The 15,289-nt window shown below is 45.0% G+C and overlaps 1 protein-coding gene and 1 long non-coding RNA gene across 5 annotated transcripts in view; one reads left to right on the plus strand and one right to left on the minus strand.

Annotated features, from left to right (window-relative positions):
* Window positions 1-1,541: 1,541 nt before the first annotated feature.
* Window positions 1,542-12,206, minus strand: LOC144334712 (uncharacterized). The gene is made up of 4 exons (XR_013404862.1): window positions 12,084-12,206; window positions 6,078-6,214; window positions 5,240-5,357; window positions 1,542-1,692 (listed from the first exon to the last, which is right to left on the minus strand). It is a non-coding gene; the product is annotated as an uncharacterized LOC144334712 (long non-coding RNA).
* The window catches only part of GLIS3 (GLIS family zinc finger 3), a 481,201-nt gene continuing 477,289 nt past the window's right edge, over window positions 11,378-15,289 (plus strand). Inside the window, exon 1 of one of the 4 annotated variants that reach the window (XM_077966125.1) lies at window positions 11,378-12,086. The gene's annotated coding sequence lies outside the window, so the exon portion shown is untranslated. The remainder of the gene's footprint in view (window positions 12,087-15,289) is intronic. The other 3 variants (XM_077966126.1, XM_028835186.2, XM_015117775.3) reach the window with 3 other exon arrangements.

The raw sequence follows: 15,289 nt of genomic DNA on the forward strand, positions 1-15,289 counted from the left end.
CTTTATATTTATTTAGTTACTTTTTTGAGACAGGGTCTTGCTCTGCCACCCAGGCTGGAGTGTAGTGGTGCTATCTCCGCTCACTGCAACCTCCACCTCTCCAGTTCAAGTGATTCTTTTGCCTCAGCCTCCCAAGTTGCTGGGATTACAAGCATGTGCCACAATGCCTGGCTAATTTTTGTATTTTTAGTAGAGACGGGGTTTTGCCATCTTGGCCAGGCTGGTCTTGAACTCTGGGGCTCAAGTGATCCGCCTGCCTCGGCCTCCCAAAGTGTTGGGATTACAGGCATCAGCCACCAGGCCTGGCCAAAAGGTATCCACTTCTATCCACAGACTCCTTAGCATTAAGAACTCCTGCAAAGACACTCTAGCTTTAGGATTAGGCACTTCTATAAAGTTTCCATCCTTAGAAGTTGTGCACTGCCCTCCAAATCCTCTACACCTTGTCTGTATTGAAATCTGAAGATGCACCCTGAATGCAGAATGGATCCAAATCTCTAGCTTCAGACTATGATTTTAGACAAATACCTACCTTTGGGTGATTTAGATGCCCTAAATTGTAGAGAAGTGTAAAACATCAACATCACCACCCCCATTTACTTATTTCAGAAGGATGTGGGCAGAGTGGAAAGTGCTTCAGAGACTGTATGTGCTGATCAAGTCCTCATCACCTTTCCAAAAAATCCTACTGAGACCCAAAAGCGGATAATCCTGGGTGATTGGCTCATTGTAGGAGGTCCTTGGTGTGTCGCACATGCTTGCAAGATGGCTGGTGCATGTCCTCATGGGACTGGATCTGCTGCCCCTGTGTCTGCACCTTCACACACATATAGTTTAGCTTTGGAGGCAGGAAGGGGCACTGCAAATGTGATTCGGCATTGAAACTAACGGATATATTTGGGGTTTAGGTTTGCAAATGAAGTTCAAAAAATCGGCAGTGACTCTTCTTGGACCAGGTGGAGAGCAGGAAGAAGGCCGGCAGCAGGTGTGTCTCGGGTAGATTGGAGAGGCACACTGGGGCACGTTCATTTGACAAGCGAGTTTATGAAATTTTCCGTATTCCCCATTCACTTGGAAACTGGCTGAGTCTGCCTAAGAAGTCTATCAATACAGTATAGAAGGGGGATTATATCAAATAATTCCATTTACTGTTCAATTATATTTTTATATATATTTCTTGGGCCACATGAGCATGTCAGTAAGAAAAAGGCCCATCTACCCCTTGCCTGTAACTAGATGTGAAATTATCATACCAACTACATCCATTGTTGGAAGTACTATTTTGGGTTGGCCCTATGTAATGTGAAATGAAGAGAAAAAGTGTGTAGCAGAATCCTGATATGGAAATCCAGACTTAAAAACATTCTCTGATGGTTTGGCATCCTCAGGATAAATTGGTCATAGTTTTCAACAACTCAGATCAAAGCCAAATGCTGTTTGCGTTCAGACAGTGATTCAGGGACCACGTCTTACTTGGTTTCTTTGAAAATAAAGCACAGACATCTTTTCATACCTTTGAGAGAAATCTTTTGGCCGCCGAATTTGTGCATTACAAATTTTCTTGTACTCTAATACAAAGTTCTACATCTTGTCTCAAATGTCTCTTTCGGAGTTATCCCAGCGCTTCTAAGCTGAGTTGCTTGTTGCAATGATGATCTCCTGATGTCATGTGAAGAAAAAAAAATAGGCCAACTGGTAAAGATAAAAAATAAATGAGAGTAAATAAAACACATATGGAACTTCTACTTTCAGAGTTAAAATGTATATGAGTGTGTATGCAAATCAGTCATCAAAATAGAAATGTAGACTGGGCCTGCCTTAGGCACAATGATAAAGTAGTAAGTTTGCCTTTTGTGGCCTTTTATTCCTCTGACCTGGGTATTTTTTCAGAACTTCTACCTCTCTTCTTTCTTCAGCCTACTTTATGACCTTCTGTAACCTCAGTTAGATATCAGAATTGTCCAATTTGAGAACCACTCAGGACTTTTCCTTGTGCCACACATCTCCTGTTACTGATACTGTTCTCCCCCTATCCCAACCACTGCCTAAGACCTTTGTTCATAAGTGGAAATTGTTTAAACGACTTTTTTTTTTTAAAGTATTAACTCACAGCCAAGTCTTAATTTTAATGAACAGGTTATATATATTTTGGAATTATTTCTTGCTTCTTCTTTGTTCACTTAACAGACTGTGAGTGCCTATGACGCAGACAGCAATGGCTTTGGTGTGGTGGGAATGACAGAAGAGGGCAGTTGTAAACCGGGCACGGGCATGTACACAAAAGGTTAAACAGCTTGACAAGATAGAGTAACAATTCGGAGATGATGCAGGCTGATTTTGTTTTATCTAAAAAAATGCTTTTATCATACATTATGTGTGGCAGCCACTGTTCTAAGCACTTAACAAATATTAACTCAGTCTCCAAAACAATGCTGTAAGGCAAATACCTGACTATATTCATTCTCCTTTTGCAGATAGAGAGACAGGCAGAAAGAGCTTAAGTGACTGCCCTAAAGTTGCTCAGCTATTAAATGTGGAGTCAGGACTAAATCCCAGCAGTTTGGTTCTGGGGTCTGGGTTCTAAAATTGTATCAGTTCAGTCTCTCCAGCTGGCAAGTGTGAGACCTACATGAGGGCTCTGAGTTTGACTGTAGGAGCCATCCCAGGTGGGACAAAGAGATCAAAAAGGGCTTTATGACAATGGTTCTTCACCCTGGCTGCCCATTTGTCTCCTAGGAAGCTTATAAAAAGTCCTGATGCCTAGATCCTATCCAGGCTGATTAAGTAAGAATCTCTGGCGGGGGTGGGGGTGGGGGTGGGGGGGGGAGTAGGTTGGGGCCTGGCAAGTTTCTCCGGGTATTCTAAAGAGTACCCAGCACTGACAGCCACTGCAAGGAAGAGGCACTAGGACTGGATACTCACGGCTGGGGGAGATTTCAGGGAGGAGGGAGGAGAGGGTGTTCAGGTGGGAGATGGGTGGGGGCAGAACAAGGTCCCTTTTCTTCATTCTCCCTTCTCCTCTTCGTTGCCATCCTAACTTCTGTGTCCTCCTCCAGCGCCCTTCCTTCTTTCTCCTCTTCTTTGACCATGTCTTCCCCCTTCATTCCTTCCCTCTCTGTGTTTTCTCACCTCCTCTCCTCTGGTAATCCCTTTATCCTCCTCCTTCCTGCATCCCCCTGCTGCTCTCCTCTTACATCCTCTTTCTCCTGCCTTTTCTGTTCCTTCCAGTTCAAGGGCTGTGGGTCCTTTCACTTCACAGTGCCTGTCCTTGCAGCAGAAAGTGGGTGGTGGCAGGGTTAAGGCTCTCAGGTGGGTGGTGATACCAAGCCACAATGCTCCTGAAGAAGCTAAGGGAAGGATGGGATATACATGGCCAGGCCCCAGATAGTATCAATAGCATTAAATACTATAAGGACAGTGTTCTGTGGGAGCTGAGAGCCAGCAGTGTTTGGGTCTGGGGGAGAAGGGAGAGAGGAAAGTTGAGAAAGTGCATTGCTGCTGTCACAAATTACCCTAAATAGCATCCTAAACAACCCACAATTGTATCTTACAGTTTTGTAGTATACAAGTCTAACACAGGTTTCCTTGGGTTAAGATCAAGGTGTGGCAGGGCTGCATGCCTTTCTGGAGGCTCTAGGAAGGAATTATTCCATTGCCTTTTCCAGCTTCTAGAGCTGCCCACATTCCTTGGTTAATAGCTCCTTCCTACACCTTCAAACCCAGTAACATAGTCTCTCTATGGTTCTGCTTCCCTGACTACCACATCCCTAATCCAGGGCTCACTTGCATAGTCCGGGATAGTCTCCCTACTTTAAGGGCAACTAATTAGCAAGCTTAATTCTGTCTGCAGCCTTAAGTCCCTTTTGCCATGTAATCTAACATATTCATAGGTTCCAGGAGTTAGGATGTGGATTTTTTTGTTGTTGTTGGGGCACAGGGCAGGGACATTATTCTCCCTATCAGAGAAAGCTTCAGAGTAAGAGGAGGTGGATAGTAAAGGTCATTCTGTGTAGATAAAAGAGCAGGCTCGGAGGCTCTGGAAAGTTTGCAAAGCAGGCTTTGAGGAACTATAAGAAGTTCAGTATCACAGGAGTGTCATATAAACAGGTCATTACATACATAATTTATACCATATATCTTGTTCTTAATTTTTACATAAATTATGTTTATCACCTATCTCATCAACATGTATTACAACAAGCATACTTTATGGAGGCAGTAGAGTATTACAGCTAAGAGTGTGTGCCCTTGAGCCAAGTGAGGCTGGGTCCTACTGTCACCTCTACCACTCATTAGCCCCTATACTGTGAGAATTAAATGAGATCAAGAGTCTTAAGTACTTTGCTCAGCCTGGCACATAATAAGCCCCTAATAAATCTGAGTTGTTATCATTGCCATAACTAAACTGTGTCTTAAATTGATCACTCATAACTTGCCACCTTCACTTTCTCCTTAATGTCCACTTCTTGCTGGAAGGAAAAAGAAAGCAGTGACAGGGAGAACATTTCTGACTTATGCAATCTGCTGAGATAACATCGTTATTATCAAGTTCCCATTGTCTAACTGCTGGGGCCTAAATTCAGTCTAGAATCTAAGGACTCTCTGCCCCTGTTGCTTATATCAGCAGGAGTATCTATAGCTAGAGTTTCAAATGGCATTTAGTTATGAAACAGAAGACAGAAAAGCATGGGGGTGGGGAGGATATTCAAGGATGAACTGAAACTTTCCAAGGTAGGAGTAATAACAGCAGCAACAGCAAAAAGGCATGAGACTCAGAGATGGCTGGGCAGACATGTCTCTATGATTCCTTCTCTATTTCTGAATGCCATTCCAGGAAAATCTGGGTGTCTCCATTTTATCTAGGAATGAGAAAAATCCGATTTTAGTAGGAATTTGGAAATGAATGTATTTCCTATTAGATGCTGAATTCTGGGGCAATATTTGTTAACCAGTAACTGAGAACATGTAGAAATGGCCTGGATGTTCGAGGCAGTTGTCTGACAACCAAATGGATAAACTACTCTATCTGACCCTCACAGGGTTGACTAGCTGGTCTGAAAGGGGGCATTGTGTAACTACTGGGGAAATGGAATTTCTCTTGCATAATATCAAACTGACCAAATGGTAGGAGGGTCCTGAAGAGAGTATGAGCCATAACTTTACTTGAAAAACCCACAACCTGGGAAACATAGCGAGACCCCCCTGCCTCTACAAAAATAAACAAAATGAGGGCATGCACCTGTAGTCCCAGCTCCTTAGGAGGCTGAGGCAAGAGGATCACTTGAGCCCAGGAGGTCGAGGTTGTAGTGAGCTATGATCACACTACTGCATTACAGCTTGGGCGACAAAGCAAGACCCTATTTAGAAACAAAAACAAAAAACAATAAAAAAAGACTAAAATGATGTCATAAAAGCTAAATATAATATTTATTAGGTGGTGAGCCCCTTGAAGTTTGTCTTGCTTATCTTTGTATTCATGATGGTGCCTTAATACCTTAGGTACTTCTATAAGTTGCTGTAATTATTTGTTTAGAAATTAAAAGGCATTTAGTAACTCGTACAAATGAAAAAGTTAACAGGTCAGGTAGAAATTAAGTGTGGTTCCATCAGGGCTATTCTCTGTAATCTTCTCCATCCTTCCCTTCACCAAGTGTGAGCCTTCTGTGTAGGCTGAGAGGAAATCAGTTTCGCTTTTTTTTTTTTTTCTCTCCACAACACATAGAGGAGAAAAGGCTACCTCTCCAGCAGCTCTCTAGAAAGAAGAGAAGTTACCTTCTTCAGAAGCTATCTAATAACTTTCCTGCTCACATCTCATTTAGCCCAAACTGGGTTACATGCCCATTTTTTAACCAATCCTTATAGCCAGGAGAATGTCTTGCACGGATTGACTTAGGCCCAGATTTATGAGCCATTCACTTTGACCAAGGGAGTGAGATTCCTCTCTGAATCACCAAGCCCATCAGTGGAGCTGGGGCTGGGATCAATTTCCCCTGAAGATCTTGGGCTGGGCTCCTTATCAATAGGGGATGCCCCTGGTTTTACATGTGTGCTGGCCAGTGTCACAATTCCCATTCTACCTTTGCAATAACTCATGTAGTGGAATTGAAGTTCCCCGTGGTTTAGGAACCAGCTCAAGGTCTCTCGGTTAGTGGTGAAGTTGGGATTCCAGGATTTCTGATTCCAAAGTCCACTCTTCTTCCAACATACCACCTGCCTGAGTGAATAAACAAATAATTGTCTGGTGGAAGCAGGGTTTCCCGCCCTGAAAAGATAATAGAGCAATGGCTAATAGGTAGAAGTTTGGCTAGTCCCACATGAGTTGGGTGACAGTGGGGAGATATTCCACCTCTCTCTGCCTCTGTTTTCTCATCTGTAAAATGGAAGTTGTGCTAGATCTTACCTGATTCGGATGTTGTGAGAATGAAGTGAAAAAAATGTAGATCATGAACTTAGAGCAGTGCCTCCAGCCTGAAGGAAGTCAACACTCTTACCCGGGGCAGGTCTGCTTTGGGGGCAACTGGTCATTTGTTCCATGGACAATAAAATGACACTCTTCCCTGCTGTATAGAGTTAAACAAGAAAAGAAATGTGTATACATGTGAAAATCTCCTGTGTGCTTTTAACATTGTGAGAAGTTAGGATTTGTGGAAAATCTCTGAGTTTCTTCAACCCCCTTTGCAGGTATATCTAAGACTCGAGGTAAGTTGGGGAGGAGTCTGAAAAGCCACTGAATTGCTTTTGTTCCAGAGCTTAATTCTGCCCCAAACTAACTCGTTGCTCTCAATTATCCTGATGTACCAGTGCTGTGCTGCCTTCTTCACTTCCACTAGTTTTTAAATAATTCGCCTTCTCTGCACCCTAATTCCCTATTTTCCATTTCTTTTCTTCCCTTTTCTCCCCATTATTTAAGTATATATTTTTATTTTGAGGCTAGAATTCAGGGTATGATGCAAATGACCTGGTTTAGTAGTGGGTGTCAGACAGGAAAGGGTCACTGGAGCAGGGCACAGACTGGCTCTCCTCTTTAAGCATTGCATAAAGTCTTTGAATTTTCTTCAAAGAAACTGAATTTTCTTCAAGAAATAGGAGGTAATAGTTAAATCTTCAGTTTATAATAAAAAGCCTAGGGGTACAGAAAGCTACTTCATATCACAGTGTAAGAAATCATTCCTGCCTCTTTCATACTCCCTACACACTAATTGTGCTCATCTGACATTGATAACAAGATGCCTTGTACTTTGTATACTTGCAATGTGCTTTGCACACATTCAAAGAGCATCTGTTAGCCTCTTTTGGAACACTGAAATGATTATACACATATGTAATAATTAGTTGTGTTATTTATCATCTCTGAAGGTAAATAAACCATTCTTTCATTCTCTCATTAATTAATCCATTTATTAGATTAGCATTAGTTACTTACTAGTGCCCAGTACTATTTCGAGGCCATGAAAGGCATATGAAGAAAAGTAAGTTATGGTCATTAAGAGGCACTTATAGAAGGCAGTTATAGATAAGATAGCATTGGGATTAGGTAATTAATTTTACAACATCACATATAGTTGGCCAGCATAGATGTTAAATTGTGAAAGAAGAACTGGCTGCCTGTGGAATATTGTATATATCTATGAATTTATGTTTGTTATGGTAAGCTCTTTGTAGATATACCTAAGTAATATGTCAAGGAATACCTCATCAACCTTTCTCTGAATTTTAGATACATCTCAGCTTGGTTTGTATAAAAAAGGAAGAAACATTTCACCAATTAGACAAGATTGAGAGAGATTGTATGGAATAAAATATTTACAGCTTTGACTTTAGAAAGGAAAAGAGGTATGATGTTGTGAATGTGATAGGTGTAAATAACAATTTTTTAATAAAAATTATATCACTGATGTGTATGTGAGCCAAAGAGTCTGGGCTGAACATACTTGTGACAAATTAGTAGAAAAATCAGCTTAAGTTTTCTTAATATATCACACACTGATAACATAATGTGAAATTTGCTGCATTCCACTATTTGTACTACTCACACAGGAAAGGAAAATGGAAATTTTCCATTTTACACATTTAGTTCCCCCTCTTAAAGTTGGCAAACACTAACTTTTTCCGCTGCATTTCTACGTAACTGGACTCTTGCCAGCTTTTGTGTGTGTGTGTGTGTGTGTGTGTGTGTGTGTGTGTGTGCGCGTCTGTGTTTTAATAGCTAGGCATACTATCACTGGTGCTATTAGCTCAATTTCTCTGCATTTTTGGGGTTCAAACTTGTTTCTTTTCATGGACACTTTATGGGAGTAGGAATCTGATTATAGTTCTTTGCAAGTTTGTAAGTAGTTTACTGTCAGAGCACTCAAAGTGACTCAAATAACAGTTCTGAAGTTTTGCTGTTAGGACGTTCCTTCTGGAGGGTTTCATTGCTATGAGACTGTGGATGTTTCTATTTTGTACTCTAGCTTTGAGTGAGCTGCTTGCTATGCAGGACTTATGCCTTCTGTGCCCCTTCTGATGCTGATTCTTCTACTTGAAATGGTCTCCTCTGCTTATCAGTTCTCTGCTCATTCTTTGAAGTCCAGCTCAAACAGCCAAGCTACCATGTCATATTGCAGGAAATTATTCGTGCCTCCTCCACACTCCCTACAAACTTCACTGTGCTCATCCAACATTGATCACAAGATGCTTTGCACTTTATACACCTGCAATATGTTTTATACACATTCAAAGGGCATGCACAATTATTTTGTGGTACAGTAATGTTGATTGAACTTGGGGCTTCTAAACTGGCATATCTGGCTCTGTCTCTGACTCTCTTTAACTGTTTACTGAGCTTCAACTTCTTGGCTTCTAAATAGGAGATTATCCATATCCACCTCATACAATTGTTTTGAGGATTAGACAAGGTAATATATGGAGAGAGTCCTCATTTCTTGAGGGTTTGCTATAACTGAGACACTGGGCAAAAAGTTTTCCGTAATATCCTCACATGTAGAATGCATACACGTGTTAATTCCTTTAGTCCCAATACTTGGACAGAGTATGTACTCACTGAATATTTCTCAAATGAATGAGAACTGGACTGGAGCTGGCAGCAGGGGCCTGTCTGCTGAGTCAGCTGCTCTGAGTCAGCGGTTGAGGCACATACAACACAGGTCTCTAGAGAGGGAAGATACAGACTGGGCTGCAGTTCCCACCTATCTGGCTGAAGGGCTGCCAGAGTATGATTCCTAAGCACAATGGAGAGCTCATGGGTAGGGGAGAGTATCATTTCCGAACTACATGATTTCCTTTCTCACTGTCTCTCATTACCACCCTCCCTCACCCCTGCTGACCAATTCAGCCCAGAAGAGGTACAGATCTCATTCTGAGTCACTCCAGGGTTGTATTGGTACAACAACAACTGCATTTTTACTATAACCCATGGAATATAAGAACATTGCAGATCTACATTCTTGGCCAGAAAAAAAAGAAAAGAAAAGAAAAGAAAAGAAAAAAATCCAACCAAAGCACTATACCTCTTTAATGGTAAATATTTTAGGAATGTTAGATGTTCATGAAAATCACACCTAAATAAAATGACATTCCCACTCTTGGGCTCTTATAAATGAAGAGATTTTGGGGATCTCCAGGTCAATGACTCATAACTTTCCCAGTGTTTTTTTCCATGAGCCATTGATTAAAGTTGGGTGTAGCACTATATATTTTTTCTTTTCCAGCTAAGCTGTTCCCATCATTTGGGAAGTTTTAGAAGCTCTGCAAGCCCCTAGGATACCAGTCTATGCATCAAAACCATCGTATTTGAAATGATATTTAAGGGACATTGGAAAGGTTTTTTGCAGCCTCCACCCAGGCTTGTCTTGTTCCTGGGGAGCAGTTGTTGTACAGTACAAGAATCTGATGAACAGAAGTTCCCATGATGCATTGAAGGGTTAGTGTTCCCATCTTGCTCTGTTCCTGAAGGCTGGAGTTAATGAGGAAGAGTTTTTATGTGAATGTCAGGCATGTTGCAATAACTAGCCACAATGGAATAGTCATGGCAATTTCCACCACTTGGTTTCTTTGTTTTTGTGATGTTGCTGCATGCTTCATTTTATGAGTATTTTCTTTTCTTATGTGTGGTTGAGCCCATCTATTGCCAATCTTGGGCCTGGATACTTGTATTTAAAAGAGATGAACAGAGAGAAACTGGAAAATTGACAGAATGACATATCCTAAACTCTTATTATTTTTCTTCCCCTACTAATGCTGACAAATATTCTGGTGATTAATATTCTGATGAGTTTGTGTCCCGAGGAGAAGGAAAAGAAAAAGTACTGTGGAAACCAGGCTTCTTTTGGTTATGTTAATATCATGGATATAGACCAAACCTAGTAATATTCCTACTGAAATTAGATAAATGAAAACTGCCAACAGTCTTTTAGTTTTGGCTTTCTGGGGTAAGTCATTTGTGTCCTTGAGGACTTCTATCTTGATCAAAGCATCTACTACCTGATTGCTAATTTATATTGGAGTAGGAACAATAGAATAGAATATAAGGACTTGTGAAATTCTAAAAGTGTCTGGTGGCATCCTCACTCATTTAATTCATGAGGGTGAAAAATACTCTCAACTATTGTGTGCATTACATACCTAGATTCCCAAGATAGAAGTCCTTGCATCTGTGGCAATACATGTGATGAACTACTAAAAGTAGACTTTCTTGTAACAACCTTTTGAGGGCTCTGATCAACACAAGCAGAAGGGATGGTGGGTCAGAGCTTAGGTGGGGTTTAAGGCTGAGGATGTTGAATTCATAAAGTGCCACTTTGTAGATGTAACATATGCAGGGAATATACCTCCATTCCTAACTGCCTGTGTTAGGAATTTTATACCCTTCCAACACTTCCATCACCTTCCTCTCTTCTCTGCCTATACTTGGAAAAGATGCCAAACGCTTCCTTAGTGCTTTACCTATCCAGTTTCGAAGTTGTTATGTGCATCCGATCCCAAATTTCAAAGCAACCCTTTTGCCATTTTTCACTGTGTTATTCTCTCTGTGTTACTACCGGATTTTTTGTTGTTGTTGTTTATTTATTTTTTTATGACCTGACATCAAATCCTGGCTAAACACTAACATCTTTTCATGTTAAAATAAAAGTCAGTTTAACAAATAAGGCCTGGAAGAAGGCGAAGTGTCTCCCTGCTATTACCCTGTTCTGGAATTCTGGAATTCCTCGACTTCTGGCTTACTGGGAGTGTGAGAGTGTGTGTGTGTGTGTGTGTGTGTGTGTGTGTGTGTGTGTGTGTGTGTGTGTGTGTGTGTGTATGCGTCAAGAGGGAGACACAAGCTCAGCCTTCGAATTGGCCAGCCTAGTGACCAGCGAGCCCGCCCCCACTCTTCCCCCTCCCCCTCCGGCGCTCACACTCAGGAAGCAGCTGGCTGCAGGCCGGCCCTCGCGGCCGCACACACATCCACACTCCTCGCCGGGCCGCCTTCCTCCCTCCCTCTTCCCCCTTCCCCTTTCCCTGCAGCCGCGTCCACACTGCGCCGCCCGGGCAGCCCAGAGCGCGGCGCGCACGGGCACCGGCGCCGAGTGCCGCGGCCACTGCCCCTCCTGGGACCCCTTGTAAGCCGTCCGCGGCCGTCCAGGGTCGCACCGGCGACGGAAGCCGCCTGCAGCAATTAGCCAGCATCCCGGGGTCGGCCCCCAGAAGCATTCCCCGGCCCAGGACAAGGATGAACAGGACAGGCGAGGCGCAAAGTCGCAACTCAACTTTTTAGAAACATTATTTGCGTGTGTATGTGTGTAGCAGGGGGGAATGAGCTGATGCCGAGGGTCCAGCCGCCCCGCCTCTGCCTCCTCCTCCCCCTGCCGCCGCTGCCCTCGCAGACGCGCGCGCACACACGGCACTTGGGCCGGGTTTCCGCGCTCCGTCCCCCGGCTTGGATGGGGGTTTTCATTTCCGAAGGAGGCAAAGCCCGCGGAGCGCGCTGAAGGGCTGGAGCCCCAAGTTACTCCTCGCCAGGGCTGGCCGCCCGCTGTCACTCGCGCTGGCTGGCCGGCGGAAGGGACCCGCACATCGGGCTTTGTTGTGGAAATCCCGGTTACCTGGTAAGTGGATGCCATAGGAACTTTGCTCGCAGGCGAGAGACGGGGAGAAACCGGGCGCTTGAGAGTGTGGGGGAGTTAAAGCTCAGAGACGCAAACTAGGGATTAGAAATAGTTTTCCACGCTGAGCCGGTGGCGTTCGCGCGGGTTTAAGGATACGCGCACCCCAATCCCCAGTCATAGGTCACTGAGAGACCTGCGGTTACTGAGACTGATAGCAACAATTAGGGTTCAAACAGTGTTCCTGTCAGTGGCCTAACAGCGCCCAATGTAGAAGACAGATCAACAGGGTTTTAAAGTTTCGCTAATTAGGAACAGTTTTTGTTTTTTTCATTTTAAGTAGAGGGGGCAGAGGGGTACACAATCAGGGCAAGTTGCAGGACGGACGGGCGTGGGGCACGCCACTCCAGAGCCCCCACTGAAGGGAAACTTTGGCGAAGTGGGAATTGATGGGGTGACGTGAGGTCTCACGCGCACACACGGGGCAGTAGTTGTATTTTCAAGTTCCACGTGTTTGTGGAGATTCACGAAGACTGTTGTCCACGCCTGTGTCTCATCCAAGCCGGTGTCCCTATGATTGCAAGAGGTGGTCGGGTTGAGGGTACCTACACTCCTCGCCGGTACCGGCCCGGCGACCCGCAGCCGCCGGGTCTATAACTATAACCTCCCACGCCGCCAGTGCGCAGACACAGCCAGACACGAACCCTCCCCGCCGGGTTCGTCACCTCGCGTTTACATTTTATGGGGCCCGACAAAATGTCAGCACTGTTTGGAAAATGTCTCAGTCTCGGAGACTTTGTCCTGCGCACGGCTCCAGTCCCTATAAATGACCCTGTGTGTATTTTGAAGTCGGCCCGGGTCGCTCTCTGGAAAGCGTGAGTGAGCTGCCGGCTCTCTCCTAGACACACACCTTGCCCCGAGCGACAGTTCCAAGTTACTCACTGGAGCTGACAAGTCACCTCGGGGACAAGGAAGTCACCCAAGTGTCTGGAAATCTTGGCCCTGGCTGATTTGTCATCCTATGGATGATTCAATTAGGTACCTGGCGGGAGAAACTTTGGGGAAGGGTTTCTGGCTCCGCGTTCGCGCCCTCCGACTTGTTGGAGGTGTTTGGGAGGCGAGAAGCGAAGGGAAACCACAGGCTTAGGACACTGGCTTGGCGGGGGCCGGTGGCCGGCGTGCGGGGGCTGTGAGCCCGGCCATGGCTACTCCGGGCTACAGGCTCCGGCCGGGCCGGGCAGCGCGCGCGGGTCCCGGCCGCCCGGACTTCCCAGCCGCGGCGCCCTTTCGGCCCCCGACTTACTCAGGAGCGGGTTGCACAACAGGAAGCCGGCACTAGTTTGTTTTGTTTTGCTGCGTTCGCTCGCTCGCTCGCGCACAGGGCCGAGGGTTAGGGGCGGAGGCGGCGGGGGAGTGACGGGGTCGCAGCCGCGCGCACCCCGCCGGGCGCCGTCGCCTCCGCCTCCGGACCCGCCCCTAGTTCCGCGCCAAGGAACCTGGATTTCCGACCCCGGCAGCGAAGCTAGTGGGATAGGGAACCGATAAGGGCTGCCCTCCTCCTGCCTTGTCCCACGCGCCTCTCCCCCGCCTGGCGGGCTCCCGGCACCTCTCCCGACTTCTCCTGCCCTCCTCTTGGCAGGAGCGGTCTCAAGGACTGAGGTCTCCGTCCCCCTGCTCTGTGTGCCTCCTTGAGCCCCCCGCTAGTCTGCCCTGGTATAAGCTTGGCCCTCATCTCTGGAGCATCTAAACCCGGGGCAGGGGTAGGGAGCTACTTCCGGAATCTCAAGGAGCAGGGTCCGTAGAGACAGGACTCGTGCAGTCGCGGCCCCGTTTCACAGAGAGGCCGGCAGAACCACCTTCCTCGAGGACTTCAGCATCTCTGGAGAGTTGGGGCCCCGGGGCCCTGGAGTTTGTGAGAAGGAAGTTCTGCAGCTCCCCCCAGTGGACCAGTTCCCGTTAGTATGGGACCGAGAATCTCAAGGATAGACTATTAAAGCTAGGGTGGACCTTGGAGTCACCTACTGATGAGGAAACCGAGCCTCAGAGACGTTAAAGGTTTTGCCCAAGACCTCACAGCCAGCTGTTACAGACCCAGGACAAACCCTTAAAGTTCTGTTACCAGTTAAGAGACCATTTCTTGGCTCGAAGATGAACTCAAGACAAATGCAAAGTCTGGTTCTGTCCCTTCTGAAAGCTTTGATGAGTCATGATTTCTACCTTGGGAGTTAGCCAGACGTGTCTGTTTCCCCCTCTGTCTTGTTTCTCACTGGCCCTCCCTTTTTAGACTAAACCTTCTTATTTTTTTGGTACAAAATCGATTTGTGTTGGTTTAAACCTTCCTATTTCCTCTGTCTCCTCCTAGTTTGCTTCCAGTGGTTCTGTGTGAAGCAGGTGCAACCTGCAAAGGTTTGCAGAAAAAGAATCCACCACGATGAAGGTCGTTTTGAGAAAGTTTGAAGCAATTTAGACAGGAGAGTGTTACATTATGTGCATTTTTTTTTCCAATTGAGAACAAGCTAAAGTGTAAGGATCATCTATAACCGTACTGCAGTTTTCATATATTTTCACTAGTTGTCTGTGAAGCCAGACTAGCTCTGACGTTACTTTTGAGAGGAAGGGTAGGGGGCATTTTTTCCACTATTTTCAAAATACCTTTCCTTATTGGTAGTTTGTTAATTGCTTTCTTTTCTTGCCCATAAGACTGAGTAATCCTTGAGTATGAGTAGATCAATTTAACTGCTGCTGTTAACTTCTCCCCTTGGGTCACCTTAGGCCAGTTTGGGGACAGCATCTTTAATCCCCTAATTCCACTGAAGTTCCTTAGTAGTAGGCAGGTTATCAGAGGTTGAATACCTAGGGTTTGTTGGTTTGCTTGGAAGAAGTGATCATTGCTTCAAATAATGCAATCTTTATTGGGGTGGTGGATGAACTCCAAGGTCCACCTAGTGGGTGAAATTCCTACTGAGCTAAAATAGGCTGGGTAGGGGAGGTTAAATAATAGCCAGAAAATGTTTTGTATCAGCCCTGCCTTCATTTATGCAGGAGAAAGTGGTCTTTCTGCCATTTCAGAAGAGAGCTCAGTGTTCTCGGTCTTTTTTTTTTTTTCTCTGACTGTTCTTTCCTCCTAGTACATTAAGCCCAAGGACGTTTATTCTTTCCACTGTTGTCTCTCTCATATCATAATTATTGATCTTTGGAGTTGGAGT

This window comes from Macaca mulatta, chromosome 15, assembly GCF_049350105.2.
Source record: "Macaca mulatta isolate MMU2019108-1 chromosome 15, T2T-MMU8v2.0, whole genome shotgun sequence".
Classification (NCBI taxonomy): Eukaryota; Metazoa; Chordata; class Mammalia; order Primates; family Cercopithecidae; genus Macaca; species Macaca mulatta.